Source organism: Phyllostomus hastatus, unplaced genomic scaffold (genome assembly GCF_019186645.2).
Source record: "Phyllostomus hastatus isolate PE091 unplaced genomic scaffold, TTU_PhHast_1.1 phas_scaffold_501, whole genome shotgun sequence".
In the NCBI taxonomy this organism is placed as follows: Eukaryota; Metazoa; Chordata; class Mammalia; order Chiroptera; family Phyllostomidae; genus Phyllostomus; species Phyllostomus hastatus.
The window spans coordinates 31109978-31136915 of record NW_025334033.1 but is presented as its reverse complement, the minus strand read 5'-3'; the positions used below and the strand labels follow the sequence as shown (position 1 = coordinate 31136915).

The 26938-nt window shown below is 42.6% G+C and overlaps 1 long non-coding RNA gene across 1 annotated transcript in view; it reads right to left on the bottom strand.

The window, feature by feature from the left end:
* Nucleotides 1–584: 584 nt before the first annotated feature.
* LOC123808390 overlaps nt 585–26938 on the bottom strand; it is a 36675-nt gene continuing 10321 nt past the window's right edge. Inside the window, exons 3-4 of the long non-coding RNA XR_006783781.1 lie at nt 1196–1242; nt 585–882 (exon numbers count right to left, since the gene is read on the bottom strand). This is a non-coding gene — a long non-coding RNA (uncharacterized LOC123808390). The remainder of the gene's footprint in view (nt 883–1195; nt 1243–26938) is intronic.

Genomic DNA, 26938 nt, shown 5'->3' with positions numbered 1-26938 from the left:
GACATATACTGGGGAGCAGGATCTCAAATGCTCTAAAACTCTCATTCTTTGTAATAGGCCATGTTTGTCGAAGGTGGTTTGGCAAATAGGACGTATTGCTGATGTCATGTGGGTACTCAGTGGGCACTAAATAACTGCTTTGTACCTGTGTCCCCTCTGCCTGCGATGCTCCTCTTCCATTACCTGCCTGCCTCCTTCAGTTTTCCCCTAAGTCGCTTTCGTTGTGGGCCCTTCCCCGACCGCCCGTTTCAGTACATCTCCAGTAGTCCTGGCTCCTTTGCCCTGCTCCGTTCTTTCCCAGGCACTTGTCATTGTCCTGTGCACTTGATCACGTTTGTTTATTGTGTTTATTGTCTGTCTTGCCCCACTAGAAGGTAAGTGCCACGAGGGTAAGGATTTTGCTCTACCTAGTTCATCACTGTATTCTCCAGAGCCTGGAACTGGGAGGAAGGAAAGAAAGAGGGGATAGAAGGAACTTTCTAGGCCATTCCAACCTATTGTGACCACCACTGCCCCCTTGAAGGAATACATATTTCTCATTTTTTAAATATTTTATTTATTGGTTTTAGAGAGAGAGAGGAAGGGACAGAAAAATAAAGAGAGAGAAATGTTGATTTGCTGTTCTACTCATGCATGCACTCATTGGTTCAGTCTTGTATGTGCCCTGACCCGGGACAGAACCCACAGCCTCGGTGCACCGGGACGACACCCTGAGTTACCCAGCCAGAGCAGAATACGTATTTCTTATTCATGCTGTTTATTCAACATTTGCCGTATCGTATCATATCCCCAGGTGGCTTTGCTTGTGGCATCATCCCATTCTGTTATTTGCCTTGGCAGTTGTGTGTCTCATCGGCCTGAACAGACAGTGAATTCCTGCCTCTGGACAGAGAACAAAGGGGTATGATTCTTTGTACCTCCCAGCCCCCGTAACAGGAGCAGGGCCCTTGAGATGCCCCTCCCACCCTCCTTCCCCGACCTTGCCCTCTTCTCTCCCTGTTCATCTCCACTAATATTAGATTTAGCTGCTTCAGTTTGTTAGAAGTTTGATATTTAATGACTTAAGCTAAATAAATTCGCTGAATTTTTTATGAATAACATTTAACATTAGTTAATGGGGGTCAATATGTGAACTATTTCATTTCTTAACATGACACCTATATTCTCTCATTAAATGAAACAGAAAATTCCATACCTTGATGATGTTCTTGCCATAAACTGCATCCTTGATTTTTTTCTTTACTGTTAGGAGGAATTTTTAAAGATTTGTTCAAGTGGCAAGTGAGAAAGAGATGGAGATAATGAGCCGCATTCCTCGAGGTAAGTAAAGCCTGCTGGCCTCCTTTGGTGGTTCCCCCGCCACCCACCCCCTAGCCTTCCAGACAGGGGAATACACAGGTGGGGATTGCCCTTAGTGTTTGGTTTTGTTTGGAAACATACTTTAGCTCTTTTTTTCCAATTACTGTTGACATACAATATTATATTAGTTTCAGGTATACAACATAGTGATTAGACATTTATATAACTTATGAAGTGATCCTCCCAGTAAGTCTAGGACCCATCTGACACCATAGGTCCTTGTTCTATAGCATCACGAATGACTACAGCAAACACCGAATTTGTCCTTCCTCTCTCTCCTTGTGTTTCCCTGGGGTTGGCTGTGATGTGGGCTGGTGTCACATCCAACTCAGAAGTGGAAGGGACTGCTTGAAAAAGACTATCTAGTGAGTGTGATTTTTATTATCTAGGAAAATCTAACAGTGGGCACAAATAAGCATTTACTGTGTGATTTGAATGTGAAATTTCATCATTATATTGCATGAAGTGTGATGGTCTTGGTAACTGGCATCCGTTGAAATTATAGTAACAGGTGCCATTCTGATTGGCTCGATTCTAAGAAAAGTACATCAGAAGGAGTCCTGCATAACTCCTACGAAAAAGAACTTCAGGATCCTCAATTGCTGTGCGGGAGAGACAGGTGACTGGAAAAAAGAACGAGTGGAGGACAGAAAGGTTGACCTGCGCACAGGTGGGCAAACACACACACGTGTGAGTGCGGGGCAGCTGTACAAATCATTGGCTTTGCTGGGACCCAAAGGTCCTTGCACCCACCACAGCACTGGCCGTATGATTTCAAAGATACGGGTTTACATAATAGTCGTCCCTACCAGATTTTGAGCTCCTCGAAGGCAGACAGTTAATTTATCATTTTTTGTATCCCAGACCCCGTGGCCAGTGCCTGGCACCCTGATGGGGGTATCAGTTAGGTTGTCGTTTTGGTGGCTGTTACATGCAGTATCTCATCTGCATGAGGGAGCACAGCAGGCCCACTGTGCGTCCAGCAGGAAGGGGACAAAGGAGGGGAGGGCACACGCACCCTCTTCAAAGAGGACCTGAAAGTTGCACATTTCACTTCCACTTTCATCCTGTTGGCCAGAAATTCGTCGTGTGGCTACACCTTGCTGACGGGTTGCTTGGAAATTTAGTTTCATTTTAGGTGGCCCTGTGTCCATCTAAAAATCAGTGGTTCTAAAAACAGCACAAATGGATATTGGAAGGCAGTCTCTGCCTAAGTGAGCAACACATTCTTATTTGCTAGATGAATATAAACAAATACCTGAATCCAATTCGTATTGCAAGTCTGTATTCTGAGAAAGAAAAGCATTTTGAATCACATAAGTGAAGAAAGCAAAGCAGGACTGATGGATACAGTATGCAATTCTTTGCTGCCCTTCTTTGCTGAGAGACATTTTGTTGAGAGTGGCAAGGGGCCCAGATAAAATGTTACACTTCCCAGCCTCCCTCCAAGTGGCCAGGTGACGCCACTGCGGCCAATGAGGTATAAATGGAAGACTGCTGGAGACCTCTGGGGATGCTTTTGCTTTAATACAAGCATAACTTTCCCTCTTTCTTCTTACTTCTTCTTGATTTCTGAAATACAGATGTGAAAGTGAAGGTGGGGCAGTCAACTTGTGACTGTGAGACAATAAACGGGAAAGCAAGAGCCACATTAAGTTCGACCGTCAAAAGATGGAAAGTAGCTGGGACATTGATGATGTCATGACAATGCTGCCTGACCTTGACTGCCTGCCCCCAGACTTGTCCTTAATGAGAAACAGAAGCGTGCACTTGGTTAAGCCAGGACAGTGGCCTTTGGGTTTTATGCAGCCTAACTGATACATCCATATGTATGTGTGTATATGTATCTGTCTCATGTATATGTATACATACGAAGCTCACTGTGTAGAATAGCTCTGGAAGATGCATATATATATATAGATATAGATATAGATATATATATATTACACATTTTACACAAGATACACATTATATATATATATTTTAGAAAGAGGGGAAGGGAAGGAGAAAGAGAGGAATAGAAACATCATGTGTGCTTGCCTCTCACATGGCCCCCCACAGGGACCTGGCCTGCAGCCCAGGCATGTGCCTGACTGGGAATTGAACTGGCGACCCTTTAGTCGCATCCTGAGCTCAATCCACTGAGCTACACCAGTCAGGGCAAGAAACTTACTTTTTACTTATACCCCTGTATTTTTTAATGAATTGTTGGAATTTATATATTCAACAAAAAAGTGTGGAAATAACACCTTACAATGAATAGAATCAGAAGACACTGTTTCACTGATCAGTGTGATGGTGCAAGAAAGAATGTCCAGCAGGTGTATTATCACAATGTTTTGTTATGTCATCATCAGAGGCAAAGTCATCCCAGGAAATGTACAAGCAGTGGGTCAAGCACTATTCATTAAAAGTAAATTAGGAGATGAGTGCTATACTTCAATAAAACTGGGAGTTCTGGGTGTTGGCTTATCTTGTTTTATTTAAATTAGAGAGACCAAATTGTCTCAGGCTTTAACTTTGTATCTTTAATGTTTTATCTGTTAAGCTAGGTGGAGAGTATATTGTTCTTTGTCTTGTCATTCACTGTATTTTTTTGATTGCCAGGAATATTTCCTAATTTAAAATTAATTAACTAATTAACTGTGAAAACTCATAGTGCATTCAAACACAAGAAAGCATTCTCCTTCCCTTGAATCACTGTGCTCCTTCTTGAGAGGCAGAGACATGGCTGGTTGAGCGAGTGACCCCAAATAGTACCTGACCCACAGCTTACCTCAGCCTCAGCTCACAGCATTACCCCGTCAGTGGCCCCACAAATAGTTGTGGGGAGATAATGAATGATCTTGGTGCCTGTGAGCTGTGATTCTTACACTCACTTTTATTTTCTTCTTATTTTACCCATAGAAAAATTCTGAATATGGAAGGAAGCAGGTGAGATGCATCAAGCACAAAGACCATATCCACACCTAGGACAGGAAGAGCATGACCTGGGAATTATTTCTATTGGGTTGGCCAAAAAGTCCATTTAGGTTTTTTCTGTAAAATATGACTCATTTTTCATTTTCACCAATAACTTTATTGATTTGGACATTTTGAGTATGCTGGCTATCTCCCACATGGTATAACATTGATTGTTCCCAGTTAATGTCTCGATTTGATCATTATCAACCTCAGCTGGTCTACCCGATCCTGACACATCGTCCAGCAAGAAATCTCCGGCATGAAACTTCACTAACCACTTTTGACACGTTCCATCAATCACAACACCTTCTCCCTACACGGCGAAAATCTTTTTTTGTGTGTTTCAGTTGCGTTTTTACCTTTCCTGAAGTAATAAAGCATAACATGCCAAAAATGTGTATTTTCTTCCATCTTCAATATTAAAATAGCTTCACAAAAATTCACCAATTTTGATGCATTTTTTAAAATGCATGGTAATATGATAGCTGTCACAATACAATCTAACAAAATTGTTTCAAATTAAAGACAACTAAGAGCTACTAGAGCCATTGTACGGAAAAAAACAAATGAACTTTTTGGCCAACCCAATATTAGGAGTTGCATGGCAGGGATGATGACCGAGTCAAAAATGACCCAAGGGGGCAAGCGCTCTTTGTTGTAACCATTGTCACATGGACATGTGTGTTTCAGTTCTGTTACCGTTTTAAATACTGTAGTAAAATAAGACCATCTCATGTTCATTCTGCAACTGCATGTACTTGTTTCCTTCCTAATATCATCTGTGGTGTGAAGACATGGGAAAATGAAACTTACTGAAAGATCAATTTAATTTAAATACAGCTTCAAGGGCTTCCAGTCAAGATGGGGGTGTAGGTAAACATGCTTTGCACAACCACAGAGAAAATTACAACTAAATCTTAAAACAACACCCAGAACTGTCAGAAAATTGAATTGTATGGAAGTCCAATAACCAAGGATTTAAAGAAGCCAAATTCATCCAGACGGGTGGCAGGGGCAGAGACACAGAGACAGGAAGGGAGGTGAGGAGATGCAGTGTGAAATGGAGAGGTGGCTGTGGTGGCAGAATGGGTGTTCCCACAATTGCCGTGTGGTAGACAAAAAATGGGAAGAATATCTTGGGAGTGAGCGATCCCAGCCCCAGGCCAGACTGCACAGCCCAGGGTTCCAGTGCTGGGAAGATAAATCCCCTTAAGTTCTGGCTGTAAAAACCAGTGGGTGTTAGGGTGGTGGAAGAAACTGCTGGATTTTCAGGAGATTCCACTAAAAAGGCCTGCCCAGTGTTAGAATGTATGCAAACCCACCCATCCTGGGATTCAGCACCAGGGCAAAAGCTGGAATGGCCCTAGTCACATAAGGGAAGTGGGTGAAGTGAATGGAAACAGGGCAAGTGCCTGGCAAACCTCTAGAAGCCAGGCAGTGGCACAGTCCCCTCACTCAGCCCTCCCCCCATATAGAGCAACAAACCAGTGAAGTGGGTTGCCCCACCTGACAATTACCTAAGGCTCCACCCCACACAATTTACAGGTGATTTTTCTATAATAGGCTATGCTTCTAAGGCAGTGAGTCAAGCAGCTCTACCTAACACACAGAAACAAACACAAGGAGGCTGCCGAATTGAGGAAACAATGAAATATATGGTCCAAATGAAAGAACAGAATAAAACCCCAGAAAAAGAACTAAATGAAATGGACATAACTAACTTAACAGATAGAGTTCAAAATGCTGGTGATCAGGATGCTCAAAGAACTCATTGAGTATGGAAACAACATAAAGGAAGAAATGAAGGTACACTATGTGAAATAAAGAAAAACTTACAGGGAACCAAGTGAAGAGAGGAAGCCGGGAATCAAATCAACAATTTGGAACATAAGGAAGAAATAAACATTCAACCAGAATGGCAAGAAACAAGAATTCAAAACAAAAAATAAAAACAAGGATAGTATAAGATGCCTCTGGGATATCTCCAAACATACCAACATCCAAGTTGTAGGGATGCCAGAAGAAGAAGAGGAAGAGCAAGAAATGGAAAACTATTTGAAAAAATAATGAAAGAAAACTTCCCTAATTTGGTGAAGGAAATAGACACATAAGTCCAGGAAGCACACAGAGTCCCAAACAAGATGGACACAAAGAGGACCACACAAAGACACATCATAACTAAAATGCCAAAGGTTAAAGATAAAGAGAAAATCTTAAAAGCACCAAGAGAAAATCAGAGAGTTACCTACAAAGGAGTTCCCATAAGACTGTCAGCTGATTTCTTGAAAGAAACTTTGCAGGCAAGAAGGGGTTGGAAAGAAGTATTCCAAGTGATAAAAAGCAAGGACCTACAACCAAGATTGCTCTATCTGGCAAACTGTCATTTAGATTTGAAGGGCAGATAAAGTGCTTCCCGAAAAAGGTACAGTTAAAGAAGCTCATTATTACCAAGCCATTATTACATGAAATGTTAACGGGACTTATTTATTCTAAAAAGAGAAGAAGATAAAAACTATAAACATTAAAATGGCAATAAATTCACAACTATCAACAACTGAATAAAAAAAAAAACTAAGCAGACAACCAGAATAGAAACAGAATCATAGATATGGAGATAATTTGGAGGGTTATCAGCTGGGAGGGGGGTGGGGGAAAAAGGTGCAGGGATAAGAAGCATAACTGGTAGGGATAAAATAGACAGGGGGATGTTAAGAATAGGATAGGAAATGGAGAATCCAAAGAACTAATATGCATGACCCACAGACATGAACTAAGGGGCGGGGATTGCTGGAGGGAGGGGGATACTGGGTGTAGGAGGGTAAAGGGTGAAAAATTGGGACAACTATAATAGCACAATCAATAAAATATATAAAAAAATTAAATAAGCCCTGGCTAGTGTAGCTAAGTGGATTGAGTGTGGGCTGCAAACCAAAGTGTCGCAGGTTCAATTCCCAGTCAGGGTACATGCCTGGGTTGCAGGCCATGGCCCCCAGCAACTACACATTGATGTTTCTCTCTCTCTCTTTCTCCCTCCCTTTCCTCTCTAAAAATAAATAAATAAAATCTTAAAAAAATAAAATAAATGAAGCTTCAAAAATCAAGTTGGTTATATTTATGTACCTACTTTATAAAATGACAAGGTTTTGAAAAATCTTTTAAAGGGCTGATTTTACAACTCATATGTTACAAAGTGCTTTCATAGATATCATGTCATAAGGAAACTAAATGGTAATGGAAAACTATACAATAAAAATAATTAATTATAGATATGCCAAAAAGTATATGAGAGTCTATGTATTTTACTCTCTATGAAACGTTTACTGCTCCTCACAGACAGATTATGTATGTACGTGAGAATGTGATGTCACTGGGTAAATAAGGCTGAGAAACAAAAGTTCCCACCTTATCAATAAATTCTAATAAAACTAGTAATAAGATCAGTTGCAATGTAAAAGGGTCACTGAAGAAGATCACAGCTGGATTCTGAGTAGCAGTATGTGTGATAACTTACATATGTATTTTGTACCAAGTCTAAAACTCTTACCATACTACCCCTAAGCCAAAAAATCTGTATCATCCTATTTGGAGGTGGTTTGCTAAGATATAGACACAAATAAATATATTCCTTAGAAATATTTTATTAGGCTTTGAACAGGCTTATTAATAAAGGTGTGTGTGTCTTATTGAAATTAAACATATCTTTTAAGACACTTAAACCCAGGAGAATTTAAAAACAAGATATCTATCTTCTAAATCACAGCAAGATAAAAGCAAAAGCAAATGCAATCTGCACAATAAAAGACAGGGGAAAATAATTAGAAACATAAACAAGCATGAGTAAAAAGCAAGATTGCAAAAACCAAATACATAATTTAAATAATACCTGTAAACAGGCTAAACCACCTATTGGAAAACAAAGAATCAAGGTTTGGGTAAAAAAAAAAATTAATCATGCCCTGGCTGGGTAGCTCAGTTGGTTAGAGCATCACCCTGATACACCAAGGTTACAAGTTTGAGCCCAGGTCAAGGCACATGCAAGACTCAACCAATGAAAGTATAAATTACTGGAACAAGAGATCAATGTTTCTCTCTATCTCTAAAATCAATCAATAAAAATTTTTAAATCAACTATTTGCCTCTTATAAGAGATACACCCAAACAAAAAAAATACAAAAAGGTTCAAAAAGCATACAATACTGTAACCCTAACTTCATGTGAGTTATAAATGTCACCGCGGTACGTACTTTTCAGTTTGGGGAGTGGGGGTGGGCGTGGTGAACAATGTGTACTAGAAAGCCAGAATATAATAATTAGGCACGGACCTGGCCATATTAGCAAACTGTTTACACTGACCCTCTGACTACTCCACGGCTGCCCCCCTCCTTTACGTGCCCAGGAACCCACTCTGTGTGAGGTTTGCATGTGCTGCTAGAAGGGGGGAGTAGGAGGGTGCCGCTCATTCTCATCTTCTGCACCACAAGTAGAACTTGAATACACACCCTCTGAGGCCAGAGAAAGCCACAAATGCCAAAGGCTGTTTTGGAATAGATCGTTGGATCTCCAGGACACCAGGCCCAGAACTACTGTCATAGCCATTAAGAGTGAAGACCATGGGAGGTTTGGATGGGAAAAATTGTTTTTCAGGGAGGAATAATTTTTTTTAAGATTTTATTTATTTATTTTCAGAGAGAGGGGAAGGGAGGAAAAAGGGAGAGAGAAAGAAACATTCATGTGAGAGAAACATTGCTCAGTTGCCTCTCGCACGCGCCCTGTCCAGGGACCAAACCTGCAACCAGGCCTGCAGCCGGGCTGGAAATTGAACCAGTGACCTTTCACTGCATGGGACAAAGCCCAGCCAACTGAGCCACACCAGTCATGGCTCCATGAGGAACAATTCTTGATCTCACTCAGCCCCAGTTTATCTGCACTCTGGCAGTTCCCACAGGTGCTAATGGGGTCTCTCCTTCCAGGAAGAGTGGCCTGGGTTTTTTTTCTGGGTTTTGTTCTGTTCTTTCATTTGGACCATGTTTTTTGTCTCCTCATTTTGACAGCTTCCCTGTGTTTGTTTCTATGCATTAGGTAGAGCTGCTCTGACTCCCTCTCTTAGTAGCACGCGGCCCTATTGTAGAGAAGCACATCAGTAAGTTGGATGGTGTGGAGCCTTAGGTAATCAACCTGAGTGAAGCAGGTTGATGGAGTCTCCAATATGGTGTTGCTGTTCTGTGGCTTTGTGTGGGGACAGGCTCAGAAAGGGAATAATGCTGATGCCTGACTTCTGGAGTTTTGTCCAGGAGGAAGCTGTCCCGCAGCACTCGCCCTAATGCCAGACACTTCAGTTCTCCCTGTATGCTACTGGTGCCCTTCCAGCTGCTGCGCTGGTCCTGGAGCCCAAAGAGAGTGAGTCTGAGTAAGTCCTGAGTCCATTGTGGGTCCTTTTAGAGGAAACACCTGAGAATCTCTCTGCTTCTTCTGCTGCACCAGCCCACACTGGTCTTTACAGGCAGAAGTTGTGGGGACTTATCTTCCTGGCACTGGAACCCTGGACTGGGTGGTCCGGTGTGGGACTGGGATACTTTGCTCCCGAGGTATCCGTCCCGATTTTTATCCACCACACATGGATGTGGGACCACCTGTTCCACATCTCCACGTCTCTGCCCCTCCTGCCTGTCTGAATGAATGTGACTTCTTTAATTCCTCAGTTGCTGGACTTCCATATGTCAATCTTCTGAAGATTCTGGGTGATAGTGGTTTTGTAGTTTTTCTGTGGTTGTGCGAGGAGTTGAGCCGTGTTAACCTACATCTCTGTCTTGACTGGAAGTCCCCTAATACATGGTTTTTAAGACTGCTCCACTTGTGACCATTTCTGATGAGCAGGAAGGCAAGAAGGATAGAGTACAGACCAAGTATCTTGAAGAATATTAAATTAGAAATCACATGGTCACTTCTACTCACATTCTATTGGTGAGCACTTAGTCACATGCAGCAAATAGCAAGGGGAGGAGTTAAGGGGGTGGTAATACTGAGAAATGTAGTTTCTGTAGCTGAGTTGCCTGGGGCCCACAAAGAAGGAAAGAAGAGTTTAGCCATTAATCTGCAAAAATTGTCATCAATGAGTTGTGCCAGGCCCCTTACTTATTTCTGCTCATTCATTCACTCACTCTCTTTTATAGCCAAACCACACACCCTCTCATATACCTTGGCAACTCCACTACTGTGTTTAAAGTACATACTTTTAGCCCTGGCTGATGTGGCTCACTGGATTGAGCACTGACCTGTGAACCTCAAGGCTGATGGTTCTATTCCCAGTCAGGGCACATGCCTGGGTTGCAGGCCAGGACCCTGGTTGGGGGTGTGCGAGAGGCAAGCACACATTGATGTTTCTCTCCCTCTCTTTCTCCCTCCCTTCTCCTCTCTCTAAAAATAAATAAAATCTTAAAAAAAGAACACGAAGATTTAAAAAATAAATAAATAAATAAAGTACATACTTTAAAAAATATTTTTGAAAACTATGTATTTTTTAGTTGTGTGTATTTTTGAGTCAGTTTTATTGAAGTAAAATTTACATTAAGTAATATATTCAACTGATTTTTGACAAAGGAACAACTACATATCCATAAAAAACAAAAAATAATCTAGACATAGGCTTTCCCTTTTTTTTTTTCAAAAATTAACTCAAAATTCATCCTAGTGATAGGGGAACTCAAGAGTTAAAGATTTTAGCCTTAGTCAATAGGCTTAAGTGATTAACGCAAGGGCAAGCTGTTATTCCAGGAACTGGAATGCATGACCTGCAGGACTCCAGAAGGTCCACAGGCAATCCAACCTCTATGCCCCAGGGAGACTGCAAGCAATGGAGATTGTATCTGAGTTGTTGACCAACAGGTAGAGAAGTACTAGGAAAATTGCCCCTGAACTGCAACTCTTCTCCAATTAACCTTTTCTCCAAACCCTTGACATTCCCTCTGTTCTCCTTAGAAAAAGGTCGTCTTGAGATGAGATGTTAACCTGGTTTTTCAGGGCACAGAACTGCCATCTTCTCAGGTCACCGGCATCTGAATAAAGCTCCCGTACAGATTCCATGCTGGTCTCTGCTTGTTTTTTCTGGTTGTGACAGGAAGCATGAACTCTGACATTTCTGGTTTCATTTTTCTGGTGACTCTGGTAGAATGCTTTCCAGATTCTCCTGTAAGTCTCGGTATTCGGCAGGGAGTCCCATTGGGTGCCTGGACTGGGGGCACCAGGGTGCAGATTTGGAGACTCCTTAGCACCTGCCAAGCAATTTCACTAGGGGTCTCTTCTCTGACCCTCGGCACTCCCTGTCACCTTCTCTTTTGATTGAATACTTTCTGGTTCAGAGTTGCAGTCCCAGGTTGTGACTTAGAACGGCTGTCAGGAATTAAGGTGCCCCTGGTTTGTGTGATATTACAGAGCTCTGTCTGATAGAATTGTAGTCCTGGGTTACAACTAAGAATGGTAGTCAGAATTAAGGTGTGTGTTGTTTGTATGATATTACAGATCTTTGTCTGGTAGAATGTGGTGAGGTGGGGTGCCTCCATTCTGGGAAATAACCCTTTAAACCTGTGCTTATGAACCTTAGAAAATGGCTTTTATTGTAATACTGCTTGGCTTATGTATAATCTGGACTCAGAAGAATGCTGGCCGCTGAGCAGGTCTTTAAACTACTGTACTATATTGCAATTACAGTCACTTTGCCAACGATCAGGGGCATGGGGAAATGATCCAGAAGAAAGGGAATTTGCCTGTGGCAGACAGCAGAAGCTCAGAAGAGAGGGGTCAGGAAGACCAGGATGGCTGCTGTGAGCATGGACAGGGCTCCCACAGCACCTCTAGCCCTGTGGGGTCCTCCTCCTTACTTGGCTGAGGAAGCAGAAGGAGGCGAACCTGAACTGGTCTCTCCATCCTGAACCTGCCAGGGAACCAAATTCAGTGGAGGACAAGCCCCTACAGGGGCAGGGCAATCATAATGCAAGGGAAGGGGGCACTGGAAAAATGAGTGCCCTGAGTGAGAGCAAAGGAGGTCAGAGTCTGAGAACTTGGGTAAAAGTAACAGTGGAGGGACAGACTGTAGACCTTTTTGATTGATACTGAAGTGACATATTCCATGGTCAATAGACCTCTAACTGAACTGTGACGCAAATTTCTGGAAGCTCCGAAAGCCCATTTTTCTTGAAGCCATTAGAATGTGCTCTGGGAGATACAGTTTTTGTCTTCTGGGAAGGGATGTGTTGTTGAAACTCCATGCTCAAATCACTTTCTCTCCAGAAGAACCACAGGCCCGCCTACAGGTCCCTGCAGAGCACACTTGGCAGTTCCTTATGAAACCATGGGAAAAAGGAGGAAAACAACCCTGGCTAGAAGAACTTGAGGATCAGGTAGGCCCCATTATGTGGGCTATTGGAAAGCCAAAGAAGGCTAAGCAAAACTCCTTGCTGAGGTCAACTTTAGCTGTGGAAAGCTGCTATTCCAGGAACTGGAATGCATGACTCCAGGATGTCTACAGGCAATTCAGCCTTTGTGCCCCAGGGGGTCTGCAAGCAATAGATATGGTTCTGAGTTGCTGATCAACAGATAAAGGAGTACTGGGAAAATCACCCCCAAACTGCAACTCTTCCCTGAATAGCCTTTTTTCCAAACCCCTTATGTAGGCTTTCTTCTCCTTAGAAAAAGGTGACATGAGACTTTAAGATGGTTTTTGAGGGCATACAACCGCAGTCTTCTCACATCGCAGGCATCTGCATAAAGCACCGTTACAGATTCAATCCTTGTCTCTACTTACTGGTTCTGGTAGTGACAGGCCACATGAACACCAACATTTCCAGTTTCACTAGACCTACATGTAAAATGCAAAACTATAAAGTTTGCAGAGGAAGATAGGACAACATCAGGTAACTTTGGGTTTAGCAATGAATTTTTGGATGTAACGCCAAAAGCATGTATCATGCAGCAAAAAGATTGTTGGACTTTATTAAAATTAAAAACATCTGCTCTACAAAAGACACTGTTAGAGAGTGAAAAAGTCACAGCCTGAGAGAAGTTATCTATAAAACACGTATCTGATAATGCATTTGTATCCAAAATATAAAAAGAATTATTAAAAGTCAACAGTAAAAAAACAAACAACCCAACTTAAAAATGGGTAGAACATCTCAGCAGATACCTCATCATGAAAATAAACAGATAGCAAATAAGCACATAAAAAGATGCTCAACATTATTTGTCATTAAGGAATTGCAAATTAAAACAATGAGGCATATTCATAGGTATATTTTTAAAAATACTTATTTTTAGAGAGAGAAGAAGGGAGGGAGAGAAACATCTGTGTTTGGTTGATTCCCGCATGCTCCCTACTGGGAACCTGGCCCACAACCCAGGCATGTGCCCTGACTGGGAATTTAACCAGCGACCCTTGGGTTCACAGGCTGGCACTCAATCCACTAAGCCACTCCAGCCAGGGCCGTAAGTTTATATTTTACTTTACACAAAATTGCCAAACTATATTCCAAAATAATGAACCACTTTTTATTGCATTCCCACCAACAATATATAACTTCCAGTTGTTTTTCATTCTTAATGGTAGTCAGTATTGTCAAATTTTTTGATTTGAGTGTTTTTTGTGATGTAGTAGCATCTCATTGTGGTTTTAATTTGCAATTCTTAATGACTAGTCATACTGGAAATCTTTTTATGTGCTTATCTGGCATCCATACATTTTATTTGGTGAAGTATTTGTTTAAATCTTTTGTTTGTTTTTAGATGTTGTTTGTTTTATTTATTATTGAGTTGTGAGGTAATGGGGAACTGACTCGTGAGAGTTAAAGATGAGTCTGACGAATACAGAAATAGCAACGGCAGGACAGCCAGTCCTGGTAGGGCAGAGATAGCGTGTCTGAGGAAGAGCTCCAGGCCTATTGGAAAGAGCACAGCATGGCTCACCAGTGGATACTAGAAATCTGCCATCTCAGGTATTGGGGACTTTCCATACCCTGGAACTTGCTGCATAGTCACCTGAGGAGTTCTGGGAGCAGCAGCTCACTGTCACGTGCCGTGTTGGGGCACACTACTCTGAAAAGGTGCTGAGGGAAGCTTCCAGCAGATGGGCACAGCTGGTTGCTGTGTGCTACTAGAACTGGGTGCTGGGAGAACTCCGGACAAGCAATGGAGACAGCTGCGGCCTGCAGGAGCCCAGGGCAGGAGAACTGGCAGCAGGAGAAGGGAAACAGGCAGAGAAAATGCCTTCCTCCTCCAGAGCCTCTCCAACACCCTCTCCTGCCACAAACACACCAAAGTCACAGGTGAAATATTTACCCAGCCCACCTCCACTATCACTGCATAGGCAAAGAAGGGTGAATTTGGAGCTGAGAAGCAGTAACTTGATGACTGGCACAAAATCCTTTATCTTATGTGTGTTCTGCCAATATTTCTTCCAGGCCGTGACTTGCCTTTTCATTTTCTTACGAGTGTCTATCCTGTTTTTCCCTATTTATGGATTTTTTTTTTTTTTAGAGAGGGAGAGAGAGAGAAATACGATTTGCTGACCCACTTATTTACACGTTCATTGGTTGTTCCCTGTATGTGTCCCGACCGGAATCAAACCCCACACACCCTTGGCATACGGGACGATGCTCTAACCAACTGAACTACCTGGCCAGGGCTCCTATTTTTTCCTAGAAATTCAATAGCTTTAGCTCCTAGATTTAGGTTTTCAAACCATTTTGAGTTGTGTGTATATGTATTCCTCAAATTTTACTTAAAAAAATTTAAAGGCTTTATTTTTCTTTGAGCAGTTTTAGGGTCACAGCAAAATTAAGTAAGGAAGGCACAGAGGTTTCCCACGCACGCATAGCCTCCTCCATGTGCAGCACCCTGACCGGAGGGCACATTTGTTGTAACTGGTGGACCGGTGCTGACGCGTCGTAACCACCTGAAGTCCACAGTTTCCATTAGGATTCACCTGAGTGCTGTACATTCGACAGGTTTGGACAGACGTATCGTGACATGTATCCATCAGTATTGGTGTCATACAGATTATTCTCACTGCCTTAAAAATCCTCTGTGCTCTTCCTGTTCATTCCCCCGCTTCCATATGCATTTTTAAAATTAATTTTTAAAAGCACATATTCAATAAATTACAAAAGTATGTGTCTGTATTTTAACTTATGTAAATGGCATTGAGTTATTTATCTCGTTTTCCTTCTTGCTTTGATCACTCAGCACTGTTTTTAAGGTCCATTCATATTGCTGCAATCTTGCTTCTCTAACTGCTGGGTAGTATAGTAAACCCTCAGCGTCTTTGAGAGAGTAAAACAAGATATAGCAAAACGAGTTTTAACATATGCTAACTGCATAAACAAGAGTTAGGTTTCCACGGCATCTCGTCAACACTAGAATGAAACGACGTTGAACAATGTGACGTCATTTAAGATCCTGCTGTATTCTATCATACGCATCTTCCACGTCTTACTCACCTTCTCCTCTGTAGATGGACAACGGATTGTCTGTGGTTGCCCGTTTCTGGAACTGACACAGCCGTGGACATTCTGACCCATATCCCCCGACGGGCCTCTGTGAGCACTTGTGTGGCACATCCACCGAGGAGCGGGTTCGCGGGGTCCTGGGCTGTGCATGTGACTGCTCTCTGCGTAGAGCCAGACTGCGCTCCAGAAAGGTGGGCTGTTCTGCATCCCCGCCAGCAGCTCGAAAGGAGCCTGCGTCTCCACACACCTTTGAACACGTGGCTTTTCCCAGCTTTCTAACTCTTGCCAGTCTAATAGGTGTAAGGTGATTTCATTGTTGTCTTTATTTGAAATTCTCTGATAACTGATGATTTTAATCCCTAATAAATCTCTTCCTAGGTCTGTTCAGGTTACCAATTTTATAAATTGCCTGTTGATAAACTGCCCATTTTTCTTTAGGGCCTGCTACCTTTTGCTTACTTTGGATTTAGTTTGCTTTTCTTTTCCTAGTTTCCTAGGATGAGAGCTTAGAACACTGATTCCAGATCCTTCTTCTTTTCTCATTATGCATTGATGCTGTCAATTTCTAAGTACTGCTTTTGCTGTATCACACAATTTTTGATTAGTCATAGTTTCATTTTCATTGAGTTCCAAATATTTTTAAATTTCTCTTGAAATTTTTTTCTTTGACCCATGTGTCACTTACAAGTGTGTTGTCTGATGTCCAAGTACCTTGGTGTTTTCTGACTACCCTTGTTACTGATTTCTACTTTAACTCCATTGTCTTCTGAGAACAGACATTGTATCATTTCAACTTTTTAAGTTTATGAAGGTGTGTTTTATCACCCAGAATGCGGTGTATTTTGTCAAATATTCTGTATGAATTTGGGGAGAACGTGTATTCTCTAGTTATGGGGTGAAATGGTCCATGGACATTAATTACAGCCACTTGATTGACAGCCTACTCAGTGACTCCACTCAGCCACATCCTCACTGACTTTCTGCCTCCAAAACTGTTCGTTTCTGACAGACGGGTGTTGAAGCCCCCGATTCTCTGACCTATCAAGGAAGAGTTATTTTCAATTTGTTCAGCTTTTCACTTGTTAAGACAGAATACAGATTCCCAAGCCCTTTACTTGCTAGACCAAAAAGTCTCTATTTTGTTTATTGGTCTTCATGAATTGCTTGTATATTTTATGTATTAATCCCTTATCATTTTTGGATTTATAAATATCTTATCCTGCCTAGCTGGTGTAGCTCAGTGGATTGAGCACGGGCTGCAAACCAAAGGATCGCTGGTTCGATTCCCAGTCAGGGCACATGCCTGGGTTGCAGGCCAGCTCCCCAGTAGGGGGCATTCAAGAGGCAACCACACATTGATGTTTCTCTCTCTTTCTCCTTCCCTTCTCCTCTAAATAAATAAATAAATAAATAAATAAATAAATAAATAAATAAATATCTTATCCCATTCTATCATCTATTGTCTGTCCATAGTATCCTCTTTTGAACAAAACCTTTAATTTTGATGTCATCAAATTAATCAATTTTTCCTTCTGGTTTGTCCTTTTTAATTTTTATGGAAGGCATCCCTCTCCCAACCCAGGTCTTAAAGATACTCACATATTTTCTTCTATTAACTTCAGAGCTTTGGTTTTCATATTGAGGTCATTTGTCATTCAGAGTGTATCTTTTTATTCGGCATCAGGCAGGCATCCTGTTTTATCTTCTCCTTGGAGGGAGCGAGTTGAACCTGCCCTTCCTCGTTGGTCTGTGGTGCTGCCCACCACACACTCACGGCCTGACTCCGAGTCTCCTCCTCTGTTCCATGTTGTGTTGGTCTGTTTTCGTGCCAAACAGTGTTGTGGTTTTGCTTTTTCAGCCTTTTATGTGGCTTTGTAGTATGCGGCTCCTTACTCTTCTTTTTTAAGGTTGACTTAGTCCTGTTCGTCCATATAAAGTTTAGAATGAGTTTATCAGGTTCTTGGAAAGTACACAAGGAATTTTCATTGGAATTTTATTGTATTTATAGATTGATTCACAAAAAAACTGATTCCTGTATAATATTAAGTCATTCCATCCAAGAGCATGAAACTTCCCTCCACTTATTCAGGTTAATTCCTACATCCTTTATTAGAGCTTTAAAATTTTCTCATAGGTTTCTTGTGTATTCTTGGTTAAGTTCATTCCTCAATATTGTGCATGCTTCTTTGTTACTGTGAATAGACGTGGGTTACAGCTGGTGAGGAGAAGTGTTATGGATTTATTTTCTTAGGCTAATCTTTTTTTTTAAGATTTTATTTATTTATTTTTAGAGAGGGAGGGGAGGGAGAGAGAGAGAGAGAGAAACATCAATGTGCGGTTGCTGGGGGTTATGGCCTGCAACCCAGGCATGTACCCTGACTGGGAATCAAATTCTTAGGTTAATCTTTTTATAAAAAATTTGTTGATTGATTTTTTTTTGAGAGAGAGAGAAAAACTTTGATTTGTTATTCCACTTATTGATGCATTCACTGGTTGAGTCTTATATGTGCCCTGACCGAGGATTGAACCCACAACCCTGGTATGTCCAGATACTGCTCCAACCAACTGAGTTTTTCAACCGGGGCTTCTGAGGTTAACCTGGCATGTAATGACTTTATTGAATTCTCTCGATAAGAGTTTTAACACTCTTATTTGTTGATTCACTTTATTTTTCAAGCAAATGAAAATATTATCTTTACATAATCATAATTTTATCTCTCCTTTTCTAATCCTTATATATCTTATTCTTTCTTCATTAGTAGTTTTGTCTAGAACTTCCATTATTCTATACCAAGTGGTACAGGACAGTTAGATTCCCTTATTTATTCCAGGCCTTAAAGAGGATGCACTTAAAGTTTCTTCATTAAGTGTTGTGATTGTTTTTGCTATCACATCCTTACCTTTAGCAAGGTAAGGGTGTGCCTCCTATATCCAGTTTGCTAAGTTATTATTTAACTATAAATAGGTGATGAACTTCACCAAAGCTCTTTGATCAATTGAGGTACTTTGTCCTTTATTAATGAGGTAATTTCTGATGTTGAGCCAACCTGGAATTCCTGGGAGAAACCCTACTTCATCAAAATTTATTTTTTAGGATATATGCTTGTGTTAGTTAACTCACACATAAATATTTTTTTAATCCTTGCCTAAGAATATAGTCACTTGTTTTAGAGCGAGATAGAGAGAGAGAGCAGAACAGCAATGTGAGAGAGAAACATCGATCAGTCACCGCCCACAACCGAGGTACGCACCCCAACCCGGGGTCCAACCCCCAACATTCCGGTGTCCAGGATGACGTTCCAGCCAACGGAACTGCCTGGCCAGGGCACCTCGTATTTTATTCAGGATTTTTGTATCTAGATCTTAGGTGAAATGAGCCTGTTTTTTCTCATTTATTGGTTTGTCCTTACTGGTTTTCTAACCAAGATTACACTGATTTTATAACATAATCTGGGCAGCTTTTGCCTTTTTTTCAATTTTCTGAAGAAAAAAAAAACATAAAATAGGAATTAACTGTTCCTTGAATAGTTGGTACACATCCAGAAATTCATAAATTTTTCTCTACCTTGACTCCCTCAACCACATTATTTTCTACTATTAACACATGTTTTGAAAGATCTGGTTTGAATTAATAAGTAGGCACCCTTTTCTTTCCCAATGGCTACACCCTGTAGATAAAGTACACCCCCCCCACACACACACACACACAGCCCTATGAGTGTGCAATGGGCCCTGGCCAGGTAGCTCGGTTGGTTAGAGTATCATCTTGATATGTCAAGGTTGTGGGTTTGATCCCCGGTCAAGTCAATGTTTCTCTCTTTCCCTAAAAAAAACCCAAAAAGGTGCCACCACAAAAAATGTCAACCACTTCAACCCACTGTAACCCTTTTACTCTCCTTAAGTAAGAAGTTGCATCCCTCTCCTCAGACCCCTCCCTCTTCAGCCCTCACCCTAACCCTTGCATCGATGACCCTAAAGGGACCCCCAAGGGACTAGCTCTCTTGACCCTCTCCTACCCACTTGCGCTGACTGTTACCCACATCCACTAACGCCTCCTTCTACCAGTCTCAGAAAACGAGTGGTCCCTTCTCAAGTCCAAGGCAAGCCCTATAAACATGCGCCAACGCCCTGCCCCTTTCTCCCAGGGACCACACCCCTTTAGACATCCCTTCTCCCCTGAAATTTAAACTCTCTCTCCCTACAGGATTCCTTCTCCTCAGTCCAACAACATAATCAAATCTCACTCATCCCCCCCAAAATCCCTCCTTTGTGTGCTGTGGGACAGGCATTCTCACACACTGCAGGTGGGAGTGCAAATTGGCAAGATCTTCCTGGGAAGCAATTTGGTAACCTGAATCAAAAGCCTGAAAAATATTTGCACCCTTTGTCCCAGTAATCCTACTTCTAGAAATCCATCTAAAGGAGTAATCAGAAATGCTGACAAAGAGAGATGTTTAAAGATGTTAATCTCACTGTTATTTTAACAGCAAAAACTGGAAACAATCTAAAGGTTCAACAATAGGGGATAGGTTAAATAAATTGTACTTTAAATAAAATGAAATTTGTGCAATCACTAAAAATGTGATTTTTAAAGAATAGTTGACATGAGACACTGTTCATGAAGCGATGTTGTAAGTGAAAACAGCAGCATATACATGATACATACAGTATGGTGCTGATTTTGTGATCTATTAAAAACAGCTAACACTTCTGGAATGCTAGCTAGTATATACATCCTCTCACTTGACCTTCACAACATTCCTATGCAGTTCATACTGCTATTTACATTTTGTAGAGAAAGAAACCAACGGACATAGAAATATCCATACCTATGGAGGGGAGGATCATTAGTGATGAACTTTATTTTCTTCATTCTCTTTTGTGTTTTCCAGTTCTTTAAAGAGTATGTATTACTTTTTGTCAAACAGAACTACTGAGTCATTTTCCTTCTTTCTAGTTTACATATGCTAGTAACAAATAATTTGAACAATACAGAGAGAATGAAAATCCTATTCCTACTGTTGCTGAGGCAGGAGAGTAAGAAGCTAGGAAAATTCCTTAGAAACGAGAATGGGGAAACTGAGACAGCTGAACAATCTGGCTGAGCAATTTACAGCCAGAATCAGCAGGTCGCCTCCCTGGAGGTAGCATCTAGGCCTCTGTTGTAGTTCAGCTCCCGGCCCAGAAAAGCAGCAAACCCAGGTGGGCAACTCCAGGACCAGCTGCAATGACTAAGGACCCCCTGCCCTGGCGCTGACCAATCAGTTAAAGACCACAACCCTAAAAGAGCACACCTGGAAAACTAATGAATGTTTTGCTGAGATATTCCACGCCCCGCCCCCAGAACTCCCCTAAGATGCCTGCCTACAATAGAGAGAGAAAAATCCTCAAGACAAAGAACCCATGGCGGGCTCTCCCTCGGGAGCATCCCCACAACTTCTCCTTCTTCCTCCCCACAGGCTCAAAGCTCCTAAACTCTGAGGGTCCCCACGAGACTTGCAACCAGGGGAGCAATGGGCAGCATTAGCTGAGCCTGGGCTAACCCCCTGAACCTGTCTCCAAGGCTTGCTTTTCTCCGATTCTTCTAGACTCTCACCTGTTGCTTCTACGCTAAGCCCTTCCTCGTTTCACTGTCCCCAGCTTTAATAAACGTCCTCTAAAAATCACCTAGACTCCATCAGAGACAGCCATTGTGGACATTTTGGCTCTTCTTTTTATATTTGCTTTAAAAATGTGTATATAGACATACACACTTTAAAAACGAAACGAGATCATCTCACCATGTCAACACATAAAACTCAAACCTTTACGCCTTTGCATTTTGGTCTCTGCCCTGATAGATGCCTTAGGCCCCTTTCTGCTGGAGCGGCCCAAGTTTAATTTTGCCAATTGCTGACTTTGCCTGTCACCCCAAGGACTCTGGCTTTGGGCCCTGGAGAACTGAGTTCCTGTCCCTTCTACCATTTACTAGCTGTACAACCAGAGGGTAATCACTTTTTCTCAGGGGGCCTTGAGAAAAGTGCCTTTCCCCCTTTAAGGGGACATGGCAATGTTCCAACCAGCTGAGGGACGGGACAGGATAAGTGCTGCGCCCAAAGCAGCACTCCTAGGGCTCCTCCTTTCTGCCTCTCTTCCCCATTCCCCAGCTGCCTCAGGAATTCTTCCTGTCTCGAGAGGGCGGCCAGAGGGCCTCTTGAGGGGAAGGGACCTTGTCGGCACATAAGCACTAGAGGTCCCCAGGCTGGAGGCTGGTTTTTGAGCCCTGCCCCCGCCGGCGAATTCAAGAGTCTTGTGAGGATCGTCCGCAGAGGATGTCTATCTAGGTGCGGGAGCATGAGGACGGCGCCTGGGCTGAAGCCAGGGAGCAGGGCCAAGCAGGAGTGGGGACAGGGGAGCTCTGGAGGGCTGAAAACACTGCGTGGCGTCCACTTCCCGAGCGCATTTTAAAGGCTCTGCGGGAGCAAGGTAGTGCCGAGGCCAGGGCCGTCCTGTGCGGAGCTGCCGCCCTCTAGTGGTGGAGCGCAAAAGTTACAGCTGCTCGCGGGCGCCGCCTTCCTGCTCGGGGGTTGAGCAGTTCAGCATCCTGCAAGCAAGGGGCCCTGATGGGCTCCCAACTGGGGCCTGCCGCCTGCCAGTCACCCGAAAGCCGAGACTGGAACCAGGGCTCTGGGTACCCACGCAATCGACGCTGAGAGCAACCTCTGGTAATTGTGAAAGCAAAAGGTACCAGACGATGAAGGAGATGTTCTGCAGACTATTCCAATATGGAGACTGTTCATTAACGAGGAAAGTCTCCAGGAAAAAACACGGCTGAGGTTTAGAGAGACAGGGAAGCAAGGGGAGTCATCAGCGAGTTTAATGCTAATGGAAAGAAAGGACGAGGGGGTTTAGTTTCTTGGAATATGTGAGAGTAAAGTGGCTCTTTGCGGTTAGTTATTTCCCCAGAACTTAAAGAGGGTGGGAGGGGTGGTTCTTAATCATCACTGCCTTTTGGGAACACAGGACTCAGATGAAATTTGACGTTGTCATGATAAATGAAGTACCCTGCAGGATGGCCATTTAAGAGGTGGAGAAAGTGAAGCCCACGTCACTAACTGTGTGTTTTAGTGGCTGAGGCCAGATTTCCACCCGAAGGTACCAAGAGGCTGGGAGACCCTAACCTGAAGTTTAAAGCTCCCTGTAAGGGGAAAATCAGCAAGTCACAGTGCAATTGTTTCGGCAGTGGGGTGATTTTTTTCAGAAGCGGGTCCCAGGACTTCCTTTCCAGTATTTTAAGATTTTATTTATTGATTTTTAGAGAGAGGGGAAAGGAGGAGGAAAGAGAAACATCAATAGGCTGCAGGCTGAACCCGAAACCCAGGCATGTGCCAACTGGGAATTGACCTTTCAGCTCTTGCTTTGCAGGAGAACAGCCACCCTACCGAGCCGTGTGGATCAGGGCCCTTTCCCATGCTTCTTCACACAGGGCAGCAAATGATCTCACTCACCTCCTAAATTTCCTTGCTCCCTCAGTTTCTTCATCTGAATGGGAATACCATAGTACCTACTTCAAAGGGCTGTTGTGCAGGTTAAATTAGATACTGCTTAGCATAATTCCTGGGACTTTGTACATGCTCATTACTTCATTATTATTATTTCTATTATTATCATCGTAGGCCTCCTCACTCCACAGCAGAACTTGCTGCTGACCCCAGGGGTCATACAGAGGACCAGATGCCTCTCTCCAGCCCTTCAAGATCCATAAAACCATCATTACCCCATTAATAAAACAAAGGCTTCACTTTTAGCCTCACTGGACTTACGTAATGAAGGTAGCATCACCTCGTATTTAAAAAATGTCGTAAGGTATAATAGTGACAAATATCAAGCAGTCTAAACACTTTGGTTATCTTTTTTAGTCTTTTTTTTTACCTTAAGAATAATAAATGTAGTTCTAATCATGCTGTATATACATTTAAATTCTGTTCATAAGTAGCATTATGTCCTACTTGCCATGAATGTTAACTACACCATTTCTCAACATTTCAAGAAGGAACTGTTAAAGGACAGTTTTTTTAAAAAAGATAAAATAATAACTCATAAAATGCAAAATGAACACGTTAAAGATTTTATTTAACTAATTATGAAGCAGGACCCAGTAAGATGCTACAAGCAGTTCACAGATGAGTGCAAAGAACAGGCACACTTACAGATCAGGAATGCTGAAGTGAGCGTGCGAACGAGACCCAGCTGGCTGCCACTACAGTGAGGAGAAAAGTGAACTGAATGGCCACTGGACTGAATTTTCGTTGGTCCCTAAATATTTCTGCTGTTGGTTGGGCTCATCCATTGTACTGCGGAAGACTGCCATCCAAGAATATCCTATACAGTTGGTTTGCTACTCAAGGATGAAGGTATCATACAATTTCAGATGAACACAGCAGATCCAACTGGTCCTGTGACTCAAGACTGCCAGGAGGAAACACTCACAGGTGACCTACAAAAGTGGGGTGAAAAGGGATTCCATTCCATCAAGCATGTTAAAAAAACAATATGGGTAGTATGATCCCTCTTAAAAGTAGTAATAGCCCTGGCTGGTCTGGCCCAGTGGATTGAGCCTGTGAACCAAAGAGCTGCTGGTTCGATTCCCAGTCAGGGCACATGCCTGGGTTGTGGCCTAAGAGGCAACCCATCGATGTTTCTCTCACACATTGATATTTCTCTTTCTCCCTCCCCTCTCTCTAGAACTAACTAAATAAAATCTTTTAAAAAAAGAGTAATAATAATAATATATGCTAGGTAGGGCTATTAAAGATTTTCAGTACCTTTTAGAGTTTTTTTTGGCAATGTTTGAATTCTTTAAAGTGATGCTATATTTTATAATTTTTAAAATAAGAGTCTATGGTGGCTTTACATGGTACACATTAGGACGTTACAGACACTTTCACATATTCATTCATGCAATCTTCCTGAAAAATTACTCAAATGTATACTCCAACTGCTTGAAACATAATTCAAAACCAAGACTTAAGGAAATGCAGTGTGTTTTTCAAAGACAACCACACCAACACACATGTTTGCGTGTATATTATTTTTAAATGTATGATAAATGGAGACATTTTTAGATGGAGTGGCAGCTGCCGGCCAGAGGAACTGCCTTGCAGGTCTTATGTCTCAGACCTTTGGAATGTTCAAGCAGGGCCGAGCAGCCTTTGCACTGGTCTCCAGTTTACAACCTTGTGTCCCGGAGGACCACTAGCAAGGGTGACAGGAGGGCAGTATCATGACTACCAAACTGATGACTACCAGACTGAATACTAAAAACGTTTTTTAGAATTGGTGTCACTAGCCCTGGCTGGGTAGCTCAGTTGGTTGGAGTGTCACCCTGATACACTCTCCAATCACGGTACATACAAGAAGCAACCATTGAATGCACAAATCAGTGAAACAACAGATGAGTGTTTCTCTCTCTAAAAATAAATTTAAAAAAAGAATTAGTGTCACTATGTTATACTGTCTGCTCCAATGGAAATGCCTTCCTTCTGTTGGTGTGACTGTCTCCTTCCCTTTCTCAGAAATATCACCGCCTTTGTCTTGTCATCGGAATATCATTTGGACTTCTTCCTGAATCAATGTTCCCTGAATGACCATTCATTTTGATCTCAAATAAATGCTCGTTGCCTCTCACTCTGGAAGGCCTTTTATTTTTAGGCTAAAAACAGGCACATGACGTGTGTGTGTACAAGAATCCCACATGTTGGTCTTATAAAATGAGGATTACAGGTTTCCACTGAATCTGGGCAGAATTCTGCCCCAATCAGTAAGATGTGCCGAAGCGACACTGAATGATGTCTGAAGTTTAGACACAAAAGGCACTATGGCTTCCACCTGGCTCTTGCTCTGTGTGTGTGTGGATGAAACTTGCCCTCTGCTACATTGCTACATTGTGAGGACGGCCAGGTGACACAAGAGCTCATGTGTGTGGGGTTCGGGTTAGGAGCCCCAGCCATGCCCCTGCCGGCTGACAGCCAGCGCCCACCGTAGGTGAACCAGCCTTCAGAATGCTAAAGTCAAGCTGGAGACTTGAGCTTTTGAGTCTTCCTGCGGAGGCCTCAGACAACGCGGGAGAGAGACAAGCCGTCCCCCCTGTACCCTGTCTAAATTCCCGATACACAGAAACTGCGAGAGATAACAAAGGATTACTGTTCTAAGTCACTATGTTTTTGGGTCACTTGTGCAGCCACAGCCACTGAAACACGCAGTGTACATGACACCATTTAAACACAGAGAGTTCAATGTAAATAATTATCATAAACATGGTGAGAACTTGAATGTCAAATTCAAAGCCAATTTTTGAGAAAACAAGACCTATACAATTTTTAAAAAGAGATATGGTGCCATGAGCCTTTGACAGAGAGGCGTGGCAGCAGAGAGCTGGAAAACCCCCACCTTGTCCTGTAAGGAGACAAACTGGTAGATTTATCTGGGGTGTGGTGGTCAGAGAAACGTGGGCTCAGGGGAGTTTTTCACAATGTCGAAGGTGTCGACAGAATTAAAACAAGAGGCTCTACTTCTTCCAACTCTCAGAAAATAAAAACAAAGAAATCACTGTGCATACTGCAGAACGCGAAAAAAAACTAAAGAAACATAAAAAAGAGGAAGTGTAGACCAAAACGTGAAAATAAAGCTCAAACATGAAAATAAGACCAAACTTGCCAGAATAAATACAAATGCCTTGTACTAACCAACAGCCAAAGCCCCTCCGAACGAGTTCATAAGTTTAGTCACTGGAATACACCCATGTAACTGTAATACATTAGGTATAGCTAAATGGAACGCTACTCTTTTCATCTGTGGCATCTGCACACTCGGCCAACACACCTCCTGGGGGGCCCGCCCTGCTCCCTGCCCGCAGGTGGCTCGTGTTGGTCTCCAGGCGGACACGGGCGTCAGACTGAGTCTGCCCGAAGAGCGAGGCCGGCAGAAAGAGCCACGTCAGAAAGCCCACCTGCAGGACGGGAGGTGCCGCCCCGTTTTCCCGCTGAGCAACCCCACGCAGTGCGTGACGTAGGACCTCCCTCCTCCGTGCTTTCTGCCGGGAGGCTGGGGCAGGTGTGGGGGACGACGCGTGCGTGCGTGGG